General features: G+C 38.7%; 1 long non-coding RNA gene across 1 annotated transcript; it reads right to left on the bottom strand.

Annotated features, from left to right (window-relative positions):
* Positions 1-722: 722 nt before the first annotated feature.
* LOC132610391 (uncharacterized) lies at positions 723-13,222 on the bottom strand. The gene is made up of 2 exons (XR_009571133.1): positions 12,457-13,222; positions 723-961 (listed from the first exon to the last, which is right to left on the bottom strand). It is a non-coding gene; the product is annotated as an uncharacterized LOC132610391 (long non-coding RNA).
* Between the last annotated feature and the right edge of the window lie 604 nt (positions 13,223-13,826).

Genomic DNA, 13,826 nt, shown 5'->3' with positions numbered 1-13,826 from the left:
AAATTTGTTTGTTACCTTGGATAGAACTGACAAGTGAGGCTTGGGAATTGTGCATTGGTGCAAGCTCAAGGTAGAGGGTTCGTAAAATTTCCTACTGATGAAGGTATGAAAATCATTAATGATGTTCTTTATGTTCCAAGCTTGACTCAAAACTTGTTGAGCATTCCTTAGTTGCTTCATAAAAATCATTCTCTTAATTTCAAGGATAAAAAATGTGTCGTTTATGATCCTAAAGGATTTGAAGTAGCTAAAATTAGCATGATTGACAATTCCTTTTCAATTTCATGCTATTCTGTTGATACTTGCTCTTTTAATGTTGAATTAAATGATACTTGGCTTTGGCACAAAAGGTTTGGTCATTATTGTTAAACCTCAAAAAATTTCACGTCGTTTGCGTCGTGAGTAAGCTAATGTAAGCTCGGAGAGGTCATGAAACCCTTATAAGGTTAAGGAATACTTATAACAAGGCTAAGCAAGTGTCTAAAGGGTCCGGGATCAAGCGAATCGAAGAAATTAAGTGTCACGACCAGGCTAGGGGGCCGCGACGAGCACCCGGTGCTACCCCACCCGAGCACCCCCTTATCGTACATAACATAACATCTAGGTGAACCATAAGTCAATTCGTGCTTTTCTTATCGTTAATCATATTGATCCCATTAGACGACCATCATCATTTAACATCTCATAGGCATCTGTGCCACATCATAAGTACAAGGCCGACGTGGCTAACAAAAGATATACAAAACATGGGCCGACATGGCCGAACATCTCTACCCACATACACATGACTACGAGCCTCTAAGAGTATGACATATCGTATGAGCGGGACAGGACCCCGCTATGCCCATAATTATATACACAAAAGAATAAGTACCCAAAAGCTACGGCTCCGAAAGAAATAGAGCTCTGCTATGCAATCTCTGAATAAGCAGCTATGGATCAAGTGTGTCTCCCTGTGCACCTGCGGGCATGACGCGGCGTCCACAAACGAAAGAACGTCAGTACGAAGAATGTACTGAGTATGTAAAGCATGATCAACATCAATATAGAATCATAATAGATATCATATGAAATTGCATAGGAGGGGAGACAGTAATATCATCATCATCATGTCGCTTACTTGCATACATCGTCGTTCGTATCCCATAATAATAGCCATACCACCTTGTGTTCATATTCGTATACATGCCCTTACTAAGTCTTATCACACTCATATTCATATTATATACATGGTCATATCATATACATAGTATTTACATAGCATACCCAACCTCGTAGGATCGGTGTGTCATACATACTTGGCCAACCAAGGCTCAAGATCATACATACCTAGCCCTACCAAGGCGTCAGGGTTATTCGTACCATCTGCAGAGGTGTGCGCGCGTTTCGTAATCGTATACATACTTTATACATAGTCATATACATATAGTCTTGCCCGGCATCATAAGCTAGGGGTCTTATCATAGCCCTTCATAGGCATACATATACATATATCATAGCTCGTAAGCATCTCTAATCTCATTTTACTCTCATCATCATTACTATCCTCATCATTATCGTTACATCTACATTATGGACTTACTCGTCATACGAGGAACATAGTATAATCATAGTACATATCAAGGGTCGTGAGCTTATGAGCTCGGAATGTCAACCATGTGAAGACAACATACTCATATAGAGGAATTAGGAATTTGGCCAAGAACCATGCCTTATGAAAGAAGGGTTAGCCTTACATACCTTTCCGTCGAACTATTCTACACTTGCACGTTCCCTTCCAATGCTAGCGTTTATACCTTCATTAATATCATAACAATGGCCATTAGTCATTCACATTATCCACATTGTCTAGATTTCCTCAATTTGCCTCTAATTCACCCACATTCATGGTCATAACACCCAACTTCGTCCATTCGTCTAAAGTGTCTAGTTCATGATCTTAATACCATTTATAACACATTCATATCACAACACAACAACATTCATAACTCAATTCAAACTATTTCTCAAAATGTCACTATTCATCATTCATGACCTAGTTGACCATATTTTCTACAATCCATGTACTTTAATTCTCCAATACCTTAAACATCATGTAAAAATCATGAATCTTACCTTAGAAGTTGTAGGAACAATCTTTGGTTGATAATACTCCTCTTTGAGCAAAACCCTAGTTTTTCTCCATTTGCATTTCTTGACTTGGATGATCCTTGATGATTCCCTTATCCTTGATTCACTTGTCTTAATGTTATTGATGGCTTATAATCCTTGAAAACTCATATAATAAATGTAGAGAGAAGTTTTAGAGAGAAGTGGTGTAATGTTGTAATGAAATAAAATAAGTCATGATCCTCATATTTAATGAATTGGAAAATCTGTGCTGGGTGAACAGTGGTCGTCCATGGAGGTTTACGGACCGTATTCCACTATACGGCTCGTCCTCCATGGGCGTATTTAGCCATTTCCAGAACCAGAAGCTGGGCTGCCTTCATGGTGGTTTACGACCATGGTTTACGGGCCGTAAATCACTTTACGGTCCGTCCACCAGGTCGTATTTAACCATTTCCTCGGCTGGCAGAAAGTCGAAGCCTTGCATGGCAGTTTACGACTGCCAGTTTACGGATCGTATTGCACTTTACGGTCCGTATTTTGCAATATACGACCACTGGGAAGTTGCAATTCTGCAACTTCCCATATTTCTTAGACTTCTCATTTTTAATCACCCCCGTCCATGCACATGCATTGCTCACCTTGTATCTCATCTTAACTTAGCCAACTTCTTCGTCTCACATCGGATACCTTCGAAATCTCGCCTAAGGTTATCAATGTCGTTTCTTGCTCATAGACATTATGCACTCATATTCATCACTAGTTTATCCACTTGCGTTCCAACGGAAAATGTTCCGAGGTGTAACATTAAGTCTATCGAAATTTTGGAAAAACCTGTCAGAATTTTGGACAAAAATTTTGGTCCAACTTGAGAAAGGCATATCTCCTAGAATATGAGGAGTTATGGAATCCGTAACCTAAGTAAATTGAAGTTGAGAGAGTCTTCTTTCCAATGCAACTGACAGATCGCAAATCTGAGATGGACAGTGAAAGATATGGCCTCTACAAAATTGTACGATTTCTCTTGTAATTCGACGGTTGCACATTGATGAACTGTTGACATGTTGACGGTCCGTCGATGCTGCCGTCGAAGTGAGGCGGTGGAGACCTTTTTCTTGATTATAAATAAGAAGGGCACGACTTGGGGCTCATATGTTCACATAATCAGATCCCTAGTAACCATATAAGCTCTCTTAAACACCCCAAACCCTTCTAAACTATTTTAAGAGAAGATCAAGCTCTAAATCCTCAATAAGCTCTCTCAAACACCCCAAACCCTTCTAAACTATTTTAAGAGAAGATCAAGCTCTAAATCATCAACTAGTTCATACAAAGGTGATTGTTCTTGCTTCTACTTGATGTTGTGGTGAGTTTGATTTGAAGCAAGTAGTGTGAGTGGAAGTTCTTCCACTAGAAGGCATGTTCTTCATCTTATCTCTTATGTTGAGTTGATTTGAAGGTTTAGCAAGTCTTAAAAGTGAAAATAGTTATCATAAAGTGTTGTGTTGTAGTTGTTGAGTCCATGGGCTATTTTGAACACGTTGTGGCTGTGTTGTTGAGCTAACTTCCATATATATGGATAGTATCTTATGTTGTTGGTGTGTTGATGAGATTATGCTCCTTGATTGGGAAGAAAGGAAGTGTATATTGTTATTGTCTATTAGTATACTTTGGGTTGTTTGGTGTGTATTCTTGTATGAACAGTGAAAGGAGTATTTAAGGACTTTTGTAAGTTTGTTGTTGTTATTGTGGGTTGTTGTATATGTTGAGGTGATTGGAGAGTAAGGGGAAATGTTGCCCGTTTTACTCTAGAATCAACTTGTCGTTGATATACGAGATATACTAGCACCATCTAAGTTTGCATATGTATTCCTTATTATAGGATGGCGTGCTAGTTGTGGTTAGCCCGATTGCTGGATTGTTTGGGCGACTTGAGGTATGTTAAGGCTGTTCCTTCTTTTCTTGACATGATTCCATAAATGATAAGAGCGTAATGAACCTTGTGACTAGAGATTTGTCAAAGTAGAGCTTGTCATATTGTTGCATAGCTTCCGAGTGTTATGTTATTCTTTCTGAGAGGCCATATTCCCTCCCTATGTCCTTGAGTTCATAGAGAGACAGAAGAGACATGTTGCAGTATTGGTATTTTTCAGTACATGCACGATATACATATATTTTTCTTTAGCCTGACCACTTGGTCAGTGAGACAGACATGCCTGGCCTACCGGTCAGTGAGACATTTTATTTAGCCTAGCCACTTGGGTCAGTGAGACATTTTATTTAGCCTAGTCACTTGGTCAGTGAGACATTTTATTTTGCCTGGCCGATGGGTCAGTGAGACAGATTTTCCTGGCTGACGGGTCAGTGAGATTTCACAGTTTCCTGGCCACTTGGTCAGTGAGATATATGATATTATTGTATTGTATTTCATATGAGACAGATTAGAGAGATATTCTGGGCATTCTTTGGCCTCTAGATTATTATGTTTCAGTTCAGTTTCAGCTTTAGTTATTCCATTGCATTACATAATCGGTACATTGTTTCGTACTGACGTCTCTTTTGCCAGGGGCGCTGCATTCATTCTTGCAGGTACGGATATACAGACTAGCAGACTGCCCCAGTCGGCGGGATTAGATAACAGCTAATTGGTGATCTCCCTTTATCGAAGTTGCCAGGTTTATTTGGAGTTTCCTATTATATATGTAGACTTGATGGGTAGGTCGGGACCCTGTTCCGTCCATGATACAGTTGTTTACTCTTTAGAGGCTTGTAGACGGGTCCTGTGTATAGTATGTCAGTGTTGTGGCCTTGCCGGCTGGTTGGTATTGTCTGTTTGCAGGTAGGCCCTGTCGGCCTAAGTTGAGGCTTACCCCTCTAGAGCTACATAATCAGAGTGGTTCGCTCGGGCCTAGTATGGCATCGAGTGCCGGTCACGCCTCTCCAGATTTGAGGCGTGACAAACTTGGTATCAGAGCAGGTCTGTCCTAGGGAGTCTACAAGCCGTGTCCAGTAGAGACTTGTTATAGGTGTGTAGCGCGCCATACTTATAAACAGGAGGCGGCAGGGCATTTAGGATGGTTACCCTTCTTTGTATCCTTGATCGTGCTATAGAGTTGAGTCATAGGGTGTAAATCTTCAACCCTGACCTCGGTTGTTTTATAGTTTGATGACGACTCCTTCAGAAAGGACTACAGGTGATTCGAGGATTGCAATGATGAGGGGGGGGGGGGGGGGGAAATAAAATGAGTAATGTTAAAGAGGAACCTAGAGTGGAAACTGTGGTCAAACGATCAGTTAAGAGTACGACTGGTAACCTGGCAATGGTATGGTTAGACAGGAAAAGTATATATAAGACATGGTTTGATGGGAAAATTATATCCACAGAATTCTGAATAATAGGTGTCAAGAGGAATCCGTAGGATATGAATGACTTGTAAATAAGAGGAGATAGTATAGTATGAGGGGATGAGTGATGACGCTAGGTACAATTGATATTGTAGTAATATTCATACACCCTTGGGGATGGTATTGATATATCACATGCAATTTTGTTGAGATGACCTCTGAAGTATTACCGATAAGACCTAAAAAGGAGAAAAGTTTGATGGGGTTTTCGGTTGGGCGATAGTAAATGACTGTGGTTATACTATGAGTGGTTAGCAACCTTAGAAGTGTTTTATTGAGGAGACATCGACATGATTAGATGGGAGTTGTAACTTTCCCTCCAGGTAAGACATGGAAAGGATACGCATGTGCTTAAACATAACCCTTGAGTATGAATATGGCAATGATTTATGAGTAGAAAGGAGTAAAGCAGAAATTATGGAAACGAAAAAGAGTACCAGTTATAATGATAATAATGCGTAATATCTATAAGAGGATAGGATGCGAAATGCATGATTCGTGTTTAAAATCATCTGAGGAGTTGTATGTGAGACCTACGGGAGTGTTTTATAGTTATGTAAGTTGTTATGCATGTTGGGCAAAAGAGTATAAGAGTTGGAAGTTAAACGAATCGAATCAAATTAAGTTTGAGTGCTGTGCAACTCGACGGGTAGAAGGACGGACCGTCGAGCCACCATAGCCTCTCAATCAGGCTGCACATCGACGGTGCAACTGGAAGAACCGTCGAGTGGAACGACGGTCCATCAAGTGAACCGTCAAAGTGAGGCAGTGCAACTTAAGTCGTTATATAATTTTGATCCATGGTGTATTTTAATTCATTCCTTACATCATCTAGACCTCAAACATTTCTCTCTAAAAGTTTTATTATCACAGGATTATTGAGTTAGTAGTACAAGGTTGAATGGTTAGTGAAGGAAGTGAGTGATGTTTCTTAAAAGGATTATTTATGTAAGGGGCATTGGAAGAGTTTTAAGTCGCAAATTGATATAAATACACCCTTCATTAATGAGATGAACGTGTAGTCTAAAAGAGACCTATCTAAAGAATGAGTATTTACCTAGCGAGGGAAAAGAGAAGTAGTAATAGTCAGGGCAGATTCTTGGAAATGGAATACTATACTAGATATCATTACAGTAATGAATGGGGAAGCGAGTAATAGAAGAAAAGTGAATTCTGGAAGGACGGTAAGGAGAATTATGAAGAATTCTTTAATGAAGGATTAGGCCATTCAAGGCCAGTATGTCTATAAGGATATGTGACCCTTTACAAATGTATGCTCAACTGACTAGATAAATTCAAATGACGAACAGTTACAACTAAGAATAGTCGCGGAAATTACTGGAAGTAAGTACTTGCAAGAAAAAGGAGAGCTAAATAGGATGTCAAATGTAGAGTAGTGGGTTAACTCCTTAAGGGGGGAAGACGAAACGAAAAGTATTGGATTAGGAGTATGCTTTGTTAGAAGATGGAAAGCTATTAACAAAGGAATCGAGAACCACCTCAAAAGGATATGGTTGGAAGATAGGACTCCAAGGAAGGAATTACTCAAAATTTCAAGATAAGGGTGTAATAGGAAGTTCAATAACGAAGAGGCAGAGAAGGATTGAGTATGATGGTACTCGAAGTAAATAATGGACTAAGATAAAAAGTTAAGTGAAACAGCCATAGCAAGCTAGTCTTGTGGATACGAAGTTCCAGCATCACAGAACAGTTGGGAAAGCATTGTACAGGAAAGTTTTAAAGGCAGAATCATTCGAGTAGGAATCTAGTAATGTCTTTGTTGAGGGTAGGATGCGGAGTTAATAATAGGAGAAGACTGAAATGAGAACGAACTATTTGAAGGCACGCGAGTACTTGACGGTAATAGCTTACGATGGAAAGGAGTAAATGTGTATGATTATCTAGAACCGGAAGTTTATAAATGATACGAGAATTTCAGGCATGGAATATTCAGGAAGTAAGAGAATTAAAGTCGCGTTGTAAGTAAATGGAAAGAGATGGACCTAAATAAAAAACGAGAGGCTAGTGGTGGTAGTCAAGAGGATAATGGGAAGTAAGTTCATGTAAGACATCCGAAATGGATATGTTTATTCTGGATAGTAGCAGAAGGGTATGGAATTACATGCCACAAAGATGATATAAGTATATGAGAGGCTTGCTAAGATCACTACAGAGCTTCAACGGGTGAAGTGTAGTGTAGCTGAGGATAGCAATAGCAAAGTATGGTATATGTTTGGAAACTTGAGTAAAGACATAGTATCCTAGATGTTGTATATCTCTTAAACCAAAGCTCAAAAGAGGATTTAAGGAAAGAGTATCAGCAAAATGGATTCCTAAGATATCGAACCAACTTTATGTTAAATATAGCAAGGGAAAATGGTCTATTCAGAAGCAACAAAGATGTATCATGACCTTGGTGGATCGATAGAAAGAACATATTATAGAGTTCGTGGTCTATTAATAAATAAACAGAAGTCTGAAAGACTGAAGCATTATATGGTTATGTCATTGAGGAATGAGGGTATGATCAGTATGGATCTTATAATTGTAAGATATTATGTAAGCTATATATGGAATTATCTGGTTAATATGCCCATTTTTCTACTAGCGCCTAAGAATTAGTACATTCAGAGAATCCTGAAGAATATAGATTACCCAGTATTGCTTTCCACCTTGAGACTGTTACACCTCAAAAAATTTCCCGTTAATGTACAGTGGATAGACTAACGAAGGGCACGAAGTATACGATGTCTCGATAAGTAAGAAATAACATTTGAGGATCCTAATTGAGATTTTAAAGGCATTTGAGGTAAGAGAAGAAAGTTGTTGAGGAAAGCAAGGTATATGTTGTGTGTCGGGCAAGATTTACGAGTATCGAATTAATAAGAGCTTAATGATGTTTTGGATAAGAGTTATAATGTCCCTTATATTGGTAATGAGGTGGTAAACAAGTGTCAAGAAGGTTCCATAAGGATTGGAGATCAAACGAACGACGGAGATCATTTCAGGGAAATGGGGTTATACGACCGACTTATACGGTCCGTATAACATTATACGGTCCATATAAGGGTCTGTATAACACCCAACAGAGATGATGTTTACCTGGTGGTGAACCATGACCACTTATATGGGCCGTGCAATGTTATACGGACCGTATAAGTGTCCGTGGAAGTCTCGACGGGCTGAGTTAAGTTCAATTATATAAATGTGATCCCACTTCACTAATTTAATTTCCCACACTTCTTAATCTCTCTCAAGGCTTCTAGAGGGTTCCACACACTTCTTCCATAAGAACTCAAGAGAGATTCAAGATCAACTTCATCAAACCAAGAGAGTCAAGTGTATGAGACACATTGAAGTTCATCTAAGCCGAGGAATTCCAATGGAAGTGAACTAGGGTTTTGGTGCAAGAGAAGTATTTCCACTTAAGGCTTATTCCTACACTATCTAAGGTAAGTTTTATGATCTTTCCATGTTGTTTAGGGTAATGAAAGGGTGAAAGACGTAGATAATGGAAGGAGATAGAAAATGGGTCACAAAGATGAGAATAATGAGATTGTGAATAGTAGTTTGGAATGAGTCATGAATATTGATATGTTATGATTGTAAGTATGTTATGAATGACATTTAGAACATGGGATAAGAATTATATGTGAGAGAACGTAGTAGTGAACTATGACCATGATTATGGAGGAATTGAAGTGAAATTGTGAAATGTGGATAATGTAGATGAATGATGATTGTTGCCTATAATATTGTGAATGTTGTTATGGATGTTTGGGAGTCGATATGTGATATGAGGAAAGTTGTATAAACAAAGGAAATGCTGCCCAATTTTCCCTAGCTTTAGTAAGCACGTTCTTATAATCGATTAGCTAATGTTAATACGAATTTCTTGAAGGTAGAAACGCGAGCATTGAAGGAGAACAATCAAGCGATAGAATTGCTAAACGAAAGAGGTTTGTAAGGCTAATATTTTCCTTCTAAGGCATGACTCCTATGGCATGAATCTTCCTATTTTTCATGATCTTCCTAAATAACGGAAATTATGAGTCCATGACTATAAAGAGCTACATACGCATATGATAAAGAAAGGAGATACGATACGAGCATGATAATGATGACGGTGAGTTAAGTATAAAGAATCTTAAAGTGAGGTATGATGTCCATGAGGTTAATGATCCTAAGTATGGTTCCATTGATGTTTTTCCTTGTGTACACTCACCTTAAAATGTTAGTCCCCTCAAGGTGAGATATGATGATTATGATCACTCCATAATGTAATCGGGGGTTCACGACCTTATATCACCCCGACATAGCCATAGTTGCCTTCAAGTTCTAATGTATGTTTTGATGATAAATATATAATGATGCTAAGTTATAATAAGGTCATGATATCCCTATGAGATTTATAATAATGATAAGTCTATAATGTGCTCACGATGATACAATTCCACCGTGCCTAAATGGCCGGACATGTCACCGCAAAGGCGGGCTGCTTGTGATTCCACCGTGCCCAAATGGCCGGACATGTCACCGCAAAGGCGGGCTGCTTGTGATTCCACCGTGCCCAAATGGCCGGACATGTCACGGCTAAGGCGGGCCGCTTATGATTCCACCGTGCCCAAATGGCCGTACATGTCACCGCTAAGGCGGGCTGCTTATGATTCCACCTTGCCTAGGAGGCCGTACATGATCACCACTAGTGGGTGGCATATGATGGTTACCCGGACGCGGGTTAACGATGATGATATATATATGATACGATGATGTATGCGCTATGATGATATATGTACTACGATTATACATGATATATGTGTTAAATGTATCCACCCTTAAAAGTTACGCAGGTTATATCTTCATCTTATGTCTTATGATCTCTCTATTATGTTTATTTCATTCATGCCATACATACTCAGTACAATGTTCGTACTGACGTCCATTTTCTTTGGACGCTGTGTTCATGCCCACAGGTAGACAGGGAGGTGATCCAGACTCGTAGGAGCTATTAGCTGACTTGAGAGCACTCCATTGTTCCGGAGGTGCCATTGACTTATTCTTTTGTGCATATACATGTATTTTGGGCACGACGGGGTCTTGTCCCATCCCTATGTCTAGCACTCTAGTAGAGGCTCGTAGATACGTATGTGTGGGTAATATGGTTTCACGGTTTCTCCTCATATGTACATATATATTATTTTGATAGCCGGAGGTCTTATGGAGATAAAGGTAATTATGTTTCGAAGTGAAAAGTGGTTTTTCCCTTGATTTGAGTATAAGGTTAATGAATGAAGGCTTGATGTGTACGATGGGTAATGGTATGAGGGGTGCTCGGTGGTTAGCCCTGGGTACCCGTCATGGCCCCTAGTCGGGTCGTGACAAAAGTGGTATCAGAGCAGTTCAGTCCTAGAAAGTGTCTACGAGCCGTGTCTAGTAGAGTCTTGTTTATGATGTGTTGCGTGCCGTACTAATAAACAGGAGGCTACAGGGCATTTAGGAAAAATGACCATTCTTCTTTTTATGAGATCGTGCGATAGAGCCGTGTATAAGATTTTCTCCTCCCTAATAGTGTCTTATGATTTCAGAAATGCCACCAAAGGGAAAAGTTACAGCCGCCCAGAAGGGCAAGACTACGATGAAAAGACGGGTGTCACACCCCCTTTTTTTGGGTTTTTCCATTCGAAGTGACGGTTTTGAATAGGGATTAGGTATTTTACAGAGTCACCACTTGGAATTGAGTTTTGGCGTTCCAAGTCACCTTATGAATTCCTAATCAAAAGGAAATGACTCTTTTATTATGGTCCACGAAAACAGAAGACCGGGTAAGAAATTCTGTTGACCGGGGAGAAGGTGTTAGGCATTCCCCGAGTCCCGTGGTTCTAGCACGGTCGCTTTATCGACTTATACTTAGCTTAAATTAATTTCGGATATATTACGTATCCGAGCCTTGATTTGCTCGTACTTTTATTTGTTGAACTTTTTATTGGTTTTAACTCGGATGCGTAACCCCATTCCGGATCTTTTAAGCATCTCAAATAAGATGCATAACTGCATTCTTACTCGAAACAAGATTAATTATTAAAACGAATTTAGCCAAGGTGCGTAACCGCATCCTTGAGTTATTAAAAAAATGTCTCGAAATAAGATGCGTAACCGCATTCTTAATCGAGACAAACGTCTTAAAACGTGCCTAAAGCTCATCTAGCGTTAAAGGCAATTATTTGTCTCTAAAATCCGAGACTTATTATTATATTTTAGTCATTTTTTTCAGTCCTTGACAACGGGTTTTGAATTAATTCGCAACTCATCTCGCTCCCTTACAATTGGTTTTACCACTCTTTTCTTTTATACTTGACAACGGAATTTGAATTTATTCGCGTCTCATCTCGCTCATTTCGCACTAGTATTTACTTAGTTAAGCCTTGAAAATTAATCTAGGCCCAATCTATTTATCGGAACAATTCAAGCAATTCTCGTATGGCTCAATAGCGTATGGTCAGCTACCAGAAACAAAAGCTTAAAAGAAACATTACTGCAAAACTAGATCTATGCTAACTTTATTATAAAGGTCCAAACTTTATATCAAAATAAGTACTTATTATTCTCTTGAAAATATGCCCAAAATAACCAACTTAAACTTTACTAGAGATGATCAATAAAGCAATTCAATTGTGCATGGTAACATATAAAATCCAACTCAGGCCATTCATTCCCTCAATCAAACAAAGACAACTTTAGACCAACTCACGTAACCATTCTTTGACATTAATTGTTTTCTCATCATTTGAGTGCACTAACTTAAACATGATAATACAACTATCAGCTGGTAATTTTCAAATGTAAAAATACATGTTAAGTAATCCCCACACTAAGACGAATGGAAACAATCAATACGGCAAACATCATTAATTATCGAAATGAAATGGGAAACAAAGAATGAACCTGGAACAAAGCCGAAATACTCTTGTGAAATTGGGTTAATAATAAACCATTGTGAATACAGCAAAGTCAAGCTCGTTTGAAATCTTTGAACATGGTTTCTTCAATAGCACAAGATTTACTGGAACACAAAAGCCAGCGAACTGAAACCCCTTTCCACAGCCTCGACGGAGAAACTTGACGCCTCCAAACTTCAATAACAAACCCCTAATCCTAACAGATCTCAATGCTGAAGAGCAGCTGATAGGTGGAGTAACAGTGTGTTCGGTGGTAAAACGTCGGAGCTTTGATCAACTTATGGTGGAGCTACGTCTATGGAGCTTTGTTCATTTGGTGTTAATGGAGTTGTTGGTTTTTAACGTGAAGGAAGGAGCTGAAATGATTTCGAAAGAAAAGAAATAACTATGGCATCAACTCCCAGCTAGCTACTAAGGGTAGCAGAATCAACAAGCTCCATCGTTTTTCTATCAAAGGAAAGCTAGCAGTTTGGTGTTGCGGCGCTGATGGTGTAGATTCTACGTGTATTAGTCTTAGCTACTAGGTGTATTGCGGCTGATGATGTATCTGGGTGCTTTTAGTGGATGCAAGAGATGATTGAAGATATGGTGGTTTTTTTTTTTGAATGAAAAAATAAGCTACTGATTAGTATGTTCATGGAATTAGGTGTGGCGGCTGAATATTTTTCCGGTGAACAAAAAAAAATGAAGAAGACGACTGATTTTTTTCTATTTTCTCTCCGTTTTCTCTTTCTCTATCTATATTTTTTTTTCTCTATCTATAATATATATCTCCCTCTCTATCTATTTCCTTTTCCCTTTTTGTTATCCTCCCTTTCCGTGTCCATGTGGTCCCCTTTTTTTATGTTTTTATTTATGTGTGGGCCCCACCTATTTCTTTGTCTAAAAATAATAAATCTCCACCTTCTCATCCGGTGTGCATTCTATTTTATCAAAATGATTATGGGAACCACCCCAAAATAATATTTCTCCTCCCCTTTGTCACATGTTCCCTCCCATTAAAAATCTGTTTTTCTATTTTGTCTTTTTGTGTGATGTGTGTGTATTTTTGTGGAAGAGTGGAGTAGTGAGCAAAAATTATTCTAGGTGAGGTGTCAAAATGGAAGTGGTATCATGTGTGAGTTGGTTAGGGAAAAAGACAAAAGTAATGAGATATTTCTTAAATTATCTAAAAGAAAACTTAAACTAAAATAAAATATACTAATTAATTTAATGAAATAAAATATCACCCAAAATATTGAAACGAAATAAAAAATGACAAGAAAATAATTCTCCCAACTAAATAACACTATTTTTTGGTAACTAACTTTTTATTAATCACCAATGTGAATAATTACAAGGCTATAGCATCCCTAA

Source organism: Lycium barbarum, chromosome 9, assembly GCF_019175385.1.
Source record: "Lycium barbarum isolate Lr01 chromosome 9, ASM1917538v2, whole genome shotgun sequence".
NCBI lineage: Eukaryota > Viridiplantae > Streptophyta > Magnoliopsida > Solanales > Solanaceae > Lycium > Lycium barbarum.
The sequence above is the reverse complement of the archived record's forward strand: the minus strand, read 5'-3'. Positions and strand labels throughout refer to the sequence as shown.